The sequence below is a fragment of the Homarus americanus genome, unplaced genomic scaffold (genome assembly GCF_018991925.1).
Source record: "Homarus americanus isolate GMGI-L3 unplaced genomic scaffold, GMGI_Hamer_2.0 scaffold37960, whole genome shotgun sequence".
In the NCBI taxonomy this organism is placed as follows: Eukaryota; Metazoa; Arthropoda; class Malacostraca; order Decapoda; family Nephropidae; genus Homarus; species Homarus americanus.
This window is the reverse complement of record NW_024730537.1, coordinates 51,483-64,260: the sequence shown is the minus strand read 5'-3', so window position 1 is coordinate 64,260 and position 12,778 is coordinate 51,483. Positions and strand designations below refer to the sequence as shown.

Genomic DNA, 12,778 nt, shown 5'->3' with positions numbered 1-12,778 from the left:
CATAAATCAACCAACGCACAGTCATCATCCAGCTCATCATATTTCTCATCATAATCAAATCCCCAATGCCCCCAAAACTCCTATGGTGACGGATGAGTTGCGACGGGGACAGGCAGAGTTGACTACTGGGAGTCTCTACTCACAACTTTGAATGGGCGGCCTAGATAAGATTGTCGTTTAGGCACTGTGATCTAGACAGCAATGCAATATGGTCCTGTCTGCGACTAAGCAGCCCTTTTGAGGAGTCATTCTGCACACTGCACAAAGAGAGGGGGCTAGAAAAGGAGCCCGAAACAAAGCCTACCTAAAGAACCAGACTGACTGGGCAACCGCACCCAGTAAGGTCATCCCCAAGCAGTTGAAAACACAATCATAATCACAGATCAAAACAAACACAAACTATACAACCTCTTATGGTTGTTGCATGGAATGTCAGGACCCTTCTGGATACTGGTACAAATGAGAATCCTGAAAGAAGTATCGCCCTTGTGTCAAAAGAGTTGCCTAGGTATAACATCCACAGAGCAGCCAATATTGAGTTCCGGCTCCAAGACGAGGGTCGACTCACAGAACAGGGGTCTAGCGACACCTTCTCCTGGAAGGGTTAGCCTGCTTTGGAGAGAAACCACATTTATGCAGTTGGCTTTGCCATCCGCCAAAGCATCCTACATAGGCAAACTGAAATGCCTATTAGGATCAACGAGCGCCTCATGACGCTCCGAGTCCCACTGAATCACTCACGTCATGCCTTCTTCATCAGTGCATACGCCCCAACACTGGATGCAGAAGATGACATCAAACAGGCCCTTTACGCCAACCTTGGCAGAGTGCTAACCTCTATCCCCAGAGAAGATATGGTTGTGCTCGTATGTAACTTCAATGCCAGAGTTGGTAGAATTGCTGAAATTTGGCAGGGACTCATAGGGAGAAATGGACTATGCAAGTGTAATCCCAATGGCTTACTCCTCCTCAGCATGTGTGCTGCACACAACCTCACTATCACCAATACCTCGTTTAGGCAGGCCGACAAGTTCTAGGGTTCGTGGCAACACCCACGATCCAAACAATGGCATTTCATTGACTACATCATTGTCAGAGAAAGATGTCGCAGAGATGTCCTCATCACCCAAGCCAAGCGTGGCTCAGACCACTGTGACACTGATCATCAGCTTGTCACAGCCATGCTCTCATTTCATGTCGCCCCAAAACGGCGAAAGCAACAAGCTTTCAGAAGAGGTTTTAACACTTAATGGCTGGAGGATCCAGTGGAAGCACATGATTTCAGAGACTAGATCAAACATGGGCTGATAAACAACCCGATAACAAAGAACATAAATCCCAGTGCTGAATGGGGTATTCTCGACACTGTCATGACAAAAACCTGCGGAGAGACGCTCGGCCAGATAGAAAGAATACACTAGGACTGGTTTGATGAAAATTACTTGGAAATCAATGTACTCGTCGATAATAAACTTACTGCTTTAACTGAATGGCAGAACAACCCCCAGTCTCACGCGCATATTATTAAACATCGTCGTCGTGTTCTAACCCTAGTTTTAAACTAAATGAGTCTTGAGGGACACCCGCAGTACAGTACTTAGCGGGGTGGTGTGGCGGTAAAATTAACTAATTCCAATATTATTAATTAATTTTATTGGAATTAACTAATTCCAATAAAATTAATTTGTAATACTGGAATTAGTTAATTTTACCGCCACACCACCCTGTCAAGGACTGTACTGCGGGTGTCCCTCAGGACTCCTTTAGTTTAAAACTCGGGTTGAAACACTACGAACCTCTTCAAGGGAAGATGTTGTTTAATAATAAAGGCGTCAGACCAAATCATATACCTTTCGCAAGAAGAAAGCGGCGGCCCAGTGCGAACTTCACAATCTAAAGAATGACTGCTTTAAAAATAAAACATGTGAAACTCAATAAACTTGCATATCAGCACAAGATGTGCGAATTTTTCAATTCCACTAAAACATTTTGAGCCAATCACTCATGGCGCAACCCCCTTCCACTCATCCGATGGTAACTCCCTAAATAAAGATGAAGAGGGCATCCTTCAGCACTTGAAAAAGCACTACCATTCGCTGCCCAACCGAAACACCAGTGTGAATGTCCTGACTACCCAGCAGGTTTTCAGCTTCCAGAGCTGATCCACATCAGCTACCTTCCATCCCTGGATGAGGTAGCTACTGCCATCAAACAGATGAAAAATAATAAAGCCTCAGGGCTTGATGGAAACCCAGCCGAGGTGTATAAAGTAGGAGGGCCTCTGCTTACCAGCCGTCTCCACTCTCTCCTGGAGAATATATAGGAAAAGGAGGAAATCCCCCAACCTCCTAAAGACGCCTCGATTGTCACTATTTATAAGAACCAGGGAGACAGGTCAGACTGTGGCAACTACCGCAGGATCTCGTTGATGTCCGTAGCTGGCAAGATTATCACCCAAGTTCTCCTGAACAGACTTCGTCCTGAGGCGGAAGACTTCCTCCCAGAATCTCAATGTGGCCTTAGAACCATCACGTGGCACCACTGACATGATCTTTACTGCCCGCCAGATACAGGAAAAGTGCAGAAAATAGTGTTGTGACCTGTACATGGCCTTCATCGATCTAACCAAGGCCTTCGACTCGGTCAACAGGGAAGCCCTCTGGCAGACCCTTAGCCGTTTTGGCTACCCACCAAAATTAATTGCCATTGTGAGGCACTCCACGATGGCATGAACGTCAGTGTCCTGCACAATAGTACCCAGTCTAAGTTCTTCCCCATCCAAACGGGGTAAAACAAGAATGTTTATTAGCACCAACTCTCTTTTCCATTATCTTGGCTGCCTTCCTTACACTTGCCAGTGCCAATTTAGCCGGCGAGGTGGACATCCAGTACCGGACGAAGGGTCTTTTCAACATAAGACGACTCCAGGCAAGAACAAAGGTGTCGGTAGCTTCCATTACAGAACTCCAGTATGCAGACGACCTCACCCCCACGCCAATGCGTATGCGCGCCTCGGCCTTGAGGTGAATGTACGTAAGACTCAGGTTCTCTTTCAGCCTCTACCTGGTTCAGCCACACCTCCACCATCCATCCAGCTTAATGGTACTACCCTCTCTAATGTTACCCACTTTCAGTATCTTGGCTCCCACCTGTCCACCACAGCTTACATCGATGAAGAGATTCAACAACGGATAAGATATGCTTCTAAAGCCATTGGCAGACTCCGTACCCGTGTCTTCATTTGTAGGGAGCTGAAATTATCAACAAAGTTGCACTTAAATCGAGCAGTGGTCCTCCCCACCCTGCTATATGGCACCTCAAGGCACTTGAAAACTTTCACCAACGTAGTCTACGTTCCATCCTCTGAGTTCCCTGAGAAGACAAGAGAACACCAACTGTAGGAGCATCGAGGCTACCGTTATGCATGAACAACTACGCTGGACTGGCCATGTTACCAGCATGGACGACAGTAGACTGCCAAAGCAGCCACTTTGCAGTCACCTAACGAATAGTAAACGTAACGCTGGCGAGGTACTGAAAACGTATAAGAAAAATCTTAAGACAAACTTGAGATGTGCCAAATCGACCCCCTCCCCTGGGAAACGACTACTCCACACCGTAATGCTTGGAGAAGCACCACACGAGAAGGTGTCAATACTTTCGAGTTGGCTCGACTGCATAACGAGGCAGACAAGTGCCATCGTCGAAATCACGCTGCCACCGCACTTTCCAAACTAGATGTAGCCCCCCACACTTGCAACATCTGTGGACGACGCTGCCGGTCGCGTATCGGCCTGTCTAGTCACCTCAAAGCTCACCAAAGAAGGTGACATCCCTTATAACTCATATCATTGTCTCATAGCTGGATGATCGTCATACTCGATTCCGAGTGACAGCAAAGTAGTCGTAGTAGTTGTAGTTAGTAGTGGTAGTGTGTGGTTCTGGTGTTTCTCTGATAAAATTAATATATTTTACCACACGAATTAACTTAAGTATGGTCGAATAACTGTGTTGAACTTAAAGTATTCCCCCACCCCCCCTCTCAGTCCTGATATGGGATCATATTTCGTTACATCAATCTTACCAAATATGTTTTTAGGTGCTTCTGAATATCTTTTCCGTCAACACTAGAAGAGTATGACATTTTCTTGCCACCTGTTTCATGTTCAAGGTGTTTTAAGCATGAGTTCATTAACTTTGTTCACTTCGTTTGGAGACGGGAATTAATTATTTCTCTGTGTGAAATTTGGGCTAATCACACCAGCATAATTATATACTATTTCGTTGCGTTTATTGTATATACACTCGTCAAATTTAAGTATAGTATAGGAAAATGGAACACTTAGCCGGAAATACGTGAAATCTATTATTTGCTGTTTGCGCTCATCTGAGAGTCGTGGACGTACACACTCTCACGGTACAGACAAAAACACTAATTTTCTCGGTCTCTTTGTCTGCAGCCAAGGTTCATCCCTGACATTTGTATCAATGTCCGGTCCCCCAGGCTCCCTCCCCTGTTATGGTGGTGGCGGGCGTCACGCTCCTGCCTTTATTGGCTGACCGTCAGAGATAAATCCTGGAGAGACACCCCCAACCACCACGAAACTTTCGGGGCCAAATTAATATATTGGACCCGGAAGTAAACACAATTTATTTTCATATTGATATCTATAGTTTAAGGTTAAATTATTGCCAGTAGGTCGAGGGTTCGAGTCCTGGCTGGTGAGGTTGTTGATTGTATGTTCAAAGTCCGCGTGTTATATGGACTAAAAATGAAGTATATATGGTACCTCATGTTTCATACCAGCTGGATTCGGTAAAATGTTACTGACATCCACATAAGCGGCACGGGCAGTTCCCAGTGGGAGGTTCACGGCGCCATCAGCTCGATGAACAGGCTTTGTGTGAAATATAACATAGTCTAGAGCTGCTTTTAGTGTTCTTGTGGCATGGTCGGTAACGTTCCCTGGTCCCACACAGTAGGTCGAGGGTTCGAATCCTGGCTGGTGAGGTTGTTGATTATGTTCAAAGTCCGCGTGTTATATGGACTAAAAATGAAGTATATATATATATATATATATATATATATATATATATATATAAAACCTTTTACTAAATGCGAATTACAGGTACAGTAATACTTCTATACTTTCCTGTACGAATTTCCCTCTTACTATTCAATATAACACGCTCAACATTTCCACAAAGTGAACTACAAAAAATAAATAAATATTATATATAAATTTTCGGGTTTTTGTCATATCTGGAAACTAGATCAATAGGCGAAGCACAAACAGTTCCTCTATAATTTTCTATGTGAGATTTCCTTATATGTCTCGCCACTTAATATAATAATAAGTCCGCCACTTTCTAAACTTGTAGCGGAAGAAAAAATTATATTGACTTCTAAAATTTCCTATGATACCAAGGGCTTGAGTTACCTGTGCATGGGGAGACACCACCGAGGTCAGCTGGACTGGTACAACAAGTACCTATAGAGGAGGTCAGGTGGTGAAGGTGTTGTTGGAAATGGTGGTGATGATGATAGTGGTAGTCTTGATGATGGTGGTAGTTGTATTAATGGTGATGGTAGTGATGGTAGTGGTGGTGATGGTGACAGTGGTGATGACGATAGTGGCAGTCTTGGTGGTGGTGGTAGTTGTATTAATGGTGATGGTAGTGGTGGTTTTGGTGACAGTGGTGGTGACGAAGTGGTGGTTGATCCGGTGGTAGTGGTAGTGGTGTCGGTGGTAGTGTAGGAGGTGACTGTGTTGGTGATAGTAGTCGTGGTGGTGGTGATAATGGTGGTGGAGACGGTGGTGGTGGTGACAGTTTTGGTGGTGGTGGTGACAGTGGTGGTGGTGGTGGTGGTGGTGTTGGTGACAATGGTGATGATAATTTTAGTGACGGTTGTGATGGTGCTGATAGTGGTGATAGTGACAGTGGTGATGTGGTGGGGGTGGTGATGGTGGTGGCTGTGGCGGTGGTGGTGGTGGTGGTGACATGGGTGGTGGTAATGGCGGTGGTTGTCGTAGTGGTGTTTGTGGTGACAGTGGTGTTGGTCGTGACAGTGGTGATGGTGGTGACCTTTGTAGTGATGGTAGTGACTGGTGGAGGTGAGAGTGGTGGTTTTGGTGATGGTGGTGGTGGTGATGGTGGTGGTTGTCATGGTAACGGTGGTGGTGGTGGTAGTTGCTCATGGTATCGGTAGTGATGGTGGTAGCTGTTCATGGTATCGGCGGTGGTGGTGGTAGTTGTCTGTTCGGTATCGGTAGTGGTGATGGTTGTTCATCGCCTCGATAGTGGTGGTGGTGGTGGTGGTGATAGTGGTAGTGGTTGTCATGGTAACGGTGGTGGTGGTGTGGTGATAGTGGTGGTGGTTGTTCATCGCCTCGGTAGTGGTGGTGGTGATAGTGGTAGTGGTTGTCATGCGGTGGTGGTGTTGGTTGTCATGGTGGTGGTGGTGGTGGTGATGTAGTGGTGGTTGTCATGGTAACGGTGATGGTGGTGGTGATATTGGTGGTGGTTGTCATGATAACGGTGGTGGTGGTGGTGGTGGTGATGATAGTGGTAGTGGTTGTGATGGTAACGGTGGTGGTGGTGGTGATGGTAGTGGTTGTCATGGTAACGGTGGTGGTGGTGGTGGTGGTGGTGGGTATGGTGGTGGTGGTGGTGGTGATAGTGGTGGTGGTTGTCATGGTAACGGTGGTGGTGGTGGTGATGATAGTGGCAGTGGTTGTCATGGTAACGAGGGTGGTGGTGGTGATAGTGGTGGTGGTGGTGATAGTGGTGGTGGTTGTCATGGTAACGGTGCTGGTGGTGGTGATAGTGGTAGTGGTTGTCATGGTAACGGTGCTGGTGGCTGGTGGTGGTGTGTGTGAAAAGCGGAAACACAAGTGACCACAGCAATGTAGTTCTAGGCAAACAACTTTTTTTACCTCTTAATTCATTCTTCTGTATAACTGTTCCCTCAGTGTAGACACCAGCGGGCCATGTACTGCTGGCCCAGACGTACTTACTAACTCAACTGGCTGTAAGTGACTCAGCTGTGACTCAACTGGCTGTAAGTGACTCAATTGTGACTCAACTGGTTGTAAGTGACTCAACTGTGACTCAACTGACTGTAAGTGACTCAACTGGCTACAAGTGACTCAGCTGTGACTCAATTGGCTGTAAGTGGCGCAACTGTGACTCAGCTGGCTGTAAGTGACTCAATTGTGACTCAACTGGCTGTAAGTGACTCAGCTGTGACTCAACTAGCTGTAAGTGACTCAACTGTGACTCCACTGACTGTAAGTGACTTAAGTGTGACTCAATTGGCTAAAAGTGACTCAACTGTCCGTAAGTGACTCAACTGTCCGTAAATGACTCAACTGACCGTAAGTGACTCACCTGACCGTAAGTGACTGTTAGCGACTCAACTAGCCTCAATCTGCAATCTTTGTATTAGCTTCACACGTTACAAAGACCAGCTGGGCTATTATGAAGAAAGTAATGAACTCATGAATTATAATTATAATAACCTAAACAATTAACTTTAGTTTTTTCTTACTTGATTCTTTTTATTTACTGTTTCCGCCCCACAAAGGCCAACTGAGCATCTGACACAGGCATCCAATCAGTGTTTAATAGATGGTTTCTGGGTTTTCTCTCTCTCTCAACAATACTGACCTGAAGGAGGTGTGTGTGTGTGTGTGTGTGTGTGTGTGTGTGTGTGTGTGTGTGTGTGTGTGTGTGTGTGTGTGTGTGTGTGTGTGTGTGTGTGTGTGTGTGTGTGTGTGAGAGATATAATATCAAGTCTTCATCTGGCTCTGTCGGCCAGGTCAAGGCAGGCCTGTAAACGAGGCACACCAAAGACCCGAACAAAATCCATTTGAGTGTGGGAGAGGGGGGTGGGGGGGGGGGGAGAAGAGAGAGAGGAGGAGGGTTTGTTATACTTGCTTCCCGGGTCAGAGCAGGGGTGAGCTGTGACCTCAGCAAGGCTTTCCACATAATGACGCACTTGAAGTCACCTTCTACCTTCCTGACTCTTCTCACTTTCTATCTTCTGAGGTTCCATCCTAACACTCTTTTATTTTGGCTTCCCGGGTTAAGCATACACCACCTAACACCACCTTCCCTCCCTCGTCACTCCCCTTGTACATATCTTCTTTTCCTTCTGTGAGTCATATGATGATCAATAACCCTCACGCTAACCTAACCCAACAAAACCTAACCTAACCTAACCAACCCAGCTTAACCAAACATAAAGCAACCATAATCTAGCATAACCCCATAGGTAGCGTAAGGGTGTTTAATCATCAGGTGAAATAAGCTGAGGTGCCTAATCTTAAGGTAGTCCCCTCTTTTTTTTGCTTCCCGGGTCACAGCGGGTTGACCTTTGACCTGGCTAAGGCTATTCGTATAGGTATAAGAAACAAGAACTCGGCCATGTTCTGTGTCATTACTCGGTCACATCCGCTGCCTGGCTTCCTCTTCTGTTTGACTTCCTCCACTTTTAACTTTCTCAACTGTATGACCTCTTCCACCGTGTCATTTCCTTTACTGTGTAACTTCTTACGCTGCAAGACGTCTTACACTCTGTGACTTTTGACACCATTTGAGTTGTTCTAGTATTAAGCACGGATACAGAACTGTTATGTTGGTGTCCTCAGAGCTACATATTATTTCACCTTACTGATTAAGACATGGTATAAGTCATCTCTTAACTAAGCTCCGCCCACTGTTGGCCTCCTCACCAACTGTCAAAAATAGTGGAAATTGATTGGCTGCCAGTTCCTAAGTACTGCAAGTCGCTTGTCAAATCAGCAAATTTACTTCCATTTTTTGTTTCTTCTCAATGTTTAATACAATGGAAAAGAAAAATTAATGAATTAAATTTCCCGATTAGGCGTCGCAACGCCCTTAACAACACAATGACCAATCACGAGTTGTAACGGTTGCTATGGAAGCCAAGAATGGCCGGAGCTAATCAGACGGTATATCAATGTCCACCACTCAACAACAAACGCGTAACTGGTCAGCTGTTGTACGTCTTTAGTTCACGCCCACACTTCTCACCAGCTGTCCACCACATGATAACTGACTCATAAAACACTCTAGGTTAAACCCAGAGACTAATAAAAACAGACGATTTTCCGTTTGCGAAGCTCTAAACTAGTTGAATTTCACGTCCTAAACGAACAAAGTGGTTAAGAGGTGAACATTAGACTCAAGGCAATAAAAGAATCAGTTTTACTGCCACAAGTACACAATCTTTTCATTTTCATCTCCATAAGCTGTAATACAGTCTTTTTATTACCTGAAACAAAGGCCAAGATTCAGTGCCGGATTTAGACCTGTGGAGGCCCATGGGCAGCCTCTTTGTGGAGGCCCCCTCATTATAACTACCCAAGAGGGTGGGGTGGCGAGTGAAGCGAGCCTAAACATCTGGGAGTTCTGGGGGGCGCTGTAAGCCCCCGGGAAATTTTGAAATTTGAACACTTCTTTGGAGAATTTTGAAGCCATATGCAGTTATATTGAGGAAATTAGAACATTGAGAAATTTTTAATTAACTGTACAGTATATCTATTGATAATGTACAAATTCCCAACACACACACACACACACACACAAAAGTGAGACATGACTGGAGTCATTCATGTGGTTTCAAGTCGACCAGCCCTGATATAGCTACTACCGCACATGTGGAGGCCCCCAGAGGCCCACTTTGCCCACTCCTGAATCCGGCCCTGCCAAGATTTGTTGTTCTCCAGTATACGGGGAAATGTGACTATTGGAAGACCATTATACATGTACTGTACGTCCACTGTCCCACCCTCAGAACCTGAACAGAAAATGAGAAACGGAGACAGACAGACAGACAGTTTTTCGCTTGCTTAACGCCGGAAGGTTCAGGGTTTTATGTGAAGTGATAGACTGTGCCTTACAGTCTGCTTCAAAACTCGGTATATGCCATCACAAGTCGACCTGTGACACACACACACACACACACACACACACACACACACACACACAAATATATATATATGGCAGAGTACCAGGAGCCGATAACGCCCAGAAAGAACTGAGTGATGATTCAGGAACGAGTTGAAGGTGTCACATGAGCCGGCAGATGAGACACAAAATATGGTAAAACGAGAGGCTAAATTGACTATGAGAGACACTAAAATGCTTACCATCAACTAATATAAACATAAAAACTTCTGTAAGGTTTCACAGTAATAAGAACATCAGCCCTGAAAGACAAAAATACTTTATATGACAAAGTAATTTTGAGAAAATGTTCCTCCCTTTACAGGTGAATTGGGGACTTCAAGATAAACACAGGTCAGTTCTTCCCACAAGGCACGCTATACACCACCATCCTAAGTGTTCCAGAGGAGTGGTGACTGGAAGCCAGAGAAGGACCAAAAACAGAAAAGGAAGTGTAGTAAGAAATTAGAATAAAAAAATAAACCAAGAACGAATCAAGCAAGAATTGAAGAAAGTTCAAAGGTACACGACAGGCAGTCGGACGACATACCAAAGGCGCGTCAAGCAGTTCACCGGAAATGTGTTGGGGACCAGCTACAGGTATGTCAAGGACGCGGAAAAGACACAGGAGACTCCAGCTAACAGGCTTACCAAGACGTGTTGGAGACGACCATATGTAGCAACTGAAGACACGTGCATGTATACCACACACACACACAAACACACACAGAAGCTGCAAAAACAAAAACCTTAGTTGCCTTCATCTTCGAGAAAATGAAAATAGGTCTGGTTTGCTTGCATGCCAGATGATCCAAATTTATATTGAAGATTGACAGGTAAATACATGACCCAGAAAAAACACAAACTGTACAAGCATGACATAGCAAAACTAAATATGAAAGACCAACCCAAAATCCATTTATGCAACTCCCAGACAAAAACGTAGATACAGGTATACAGTATGTATGACACATACAAAAACATCTTTGTATGATACAAGAGAAAAACGTATAATCATGGCCTCGGCAAATATATAAGCTTGACCCACGTAAAGGTAATTATACGTGCATGACCCAGGCCAAAGCACGTGAACACACTCGGGCGGGAACAAAAGCTCACTAGCCTTCACCGCCGGAAAGGTGAAACCAGGTCTAGTTCGATAGAAAGCCAGAGGAACACGACTGACCTGCCTGAGTGAGACTTCGCCATCACTACCTCCATCCGGGTTGGCTCAAGTTCAACTGGCAAGGGTGTTGGAGCGTCACCTGCGTGGTGCAAATACCAAGAACATCGGTGCTGTACAGATGTCGGAATAACTCTCTGGTCATGCTCTGGAACGCATGTGAATGTCACTAATGGTAGAGTCATAACAAAGAATTATTTATAGTAGACATGACGGGATCAGGGAGGCGGTACACACTGGGACGCTCTTGATGCTGCCGCAGATGTGAACCATTGTTTCCCTTTTCCCGTGTGATTTTATCAAGATGTGAACCAAATATATTAGATCATAAATGGTGTTTCTGTTTTTACCAGTCTTACATTTCACCTTAAGCTACGTGAGTTTGAGTGGATAGATGGATAGATAGATAGTTAGATAGAAAGATAGATATTCTGTAAACATCGCCATAGATGTTTACATCGATGCAGTATGCATATACCTGGAAAAGGAGAGTGACAGAAGACGAATACAGACACCAGGCAGCGAGCGGACGACCCAGGTATTGCACAACAAGAGCCCTGACAATAACATCATGTCTGCAACCTTCCAGGAACGATCTATTTTTCTCGGCCAGAAGGATTGAACAAAATGTAATAACTTCTGTATATGGTGGGAGTTTTGGGATTGAGGCGCTAATGGCATCTACCACTAAAAGATATGAAAATATTGGTATTAAGCTGTGGTGGAAGTGCATTCCTTCACTGAATACGAGTCTGGAAACATCTGAATTATTTTAAGTCTCCATGAACGTGAATTTTCTGGAGTAAATGCCTATAAAATTAGACATACTTGAAGAATTTATCAAGTGCCTTCAACACTATCAATCTGCCGTTAACACTGAAGAAACAGCCTCAGGAAATTCCTTGAATGAAATGAGAAGTGACCACAACTAACATGAATGCTCGATATCTAATGTCAGTCTCAAGGCAGCCCGTCACGAGTTAGCCGGAGCCGAGCTGGCGGCAAGAAGTAGCGTGTGGTTAAGTATGACCTTAGGTCTACTGGGAGTGAGGTTAGCAGGTGACCTTTTGTATATATAATATAAGGCAAGCAGAGACAGATGTTGATAAGTTAAATAATTAGACAAATAGAGAGGCATCATGACAGCTGGAAATTACTTAGACAGCAGGTAAGACAAGGGGCCAGAAGGTTGTGTGTTAAGTGAGGGATTACCGTCATCATACAGTACACCACCTGTTGCCGCCCTTCCTTGGTCCTCCTTCATACGCCGTAGTTCACTAAGACATCGGTGTATATTAAATTAAGGTAGTATATTCCGTTATTATATTTTTTGTGCATAACCAAGAAACTATCCCCCTTTCATGACTTCCCTGGTGGATAGTTTTCGTTCATCCTCAACTGTATGTTTTTCTTTTCTTATTTTATAGAGTGCGGCTCCAAACACCAATTGTTAATTCTTAATCGTTTTTTTATATTCGATATCAACAATCATTCGTACTCCGAGTAACTTCATCTCAAGTCAGCTGAAAAGAAAAATATTCAAACAGGCTGATATGAAGAGTTGAAGAAATGTGTTCCTACACTCCCTGCGGTAACCCCTGTCACCGTCGCAGTTGTAGT

At 44.7% G+C, this 12,778-nt stretch overlaps 1 long non-coding RNA gene across 1 annotated transcript in view; it reads left to right on the top strand.

Annotated features, from left to right (window-relative positions):
- Positions 1 to 11,495, top strand: part of LOC121867010 — a 58,018-nt gene extending 46,523 nt beyond the window's left edge. The window contains exon 2 of the long non-coding RNA XR_006089073.1: positions 10,301 to 11,495. This is a non-coding gene — a long non-coding RNA (uncharacterized LOC121867010). The remainder of the gene's footprint in view (positions 1 to 10,300) is intronic.
- The last annotated feature ends 1,283 nt before the right edge of the window (positions 11,496 to 12,778 follow it).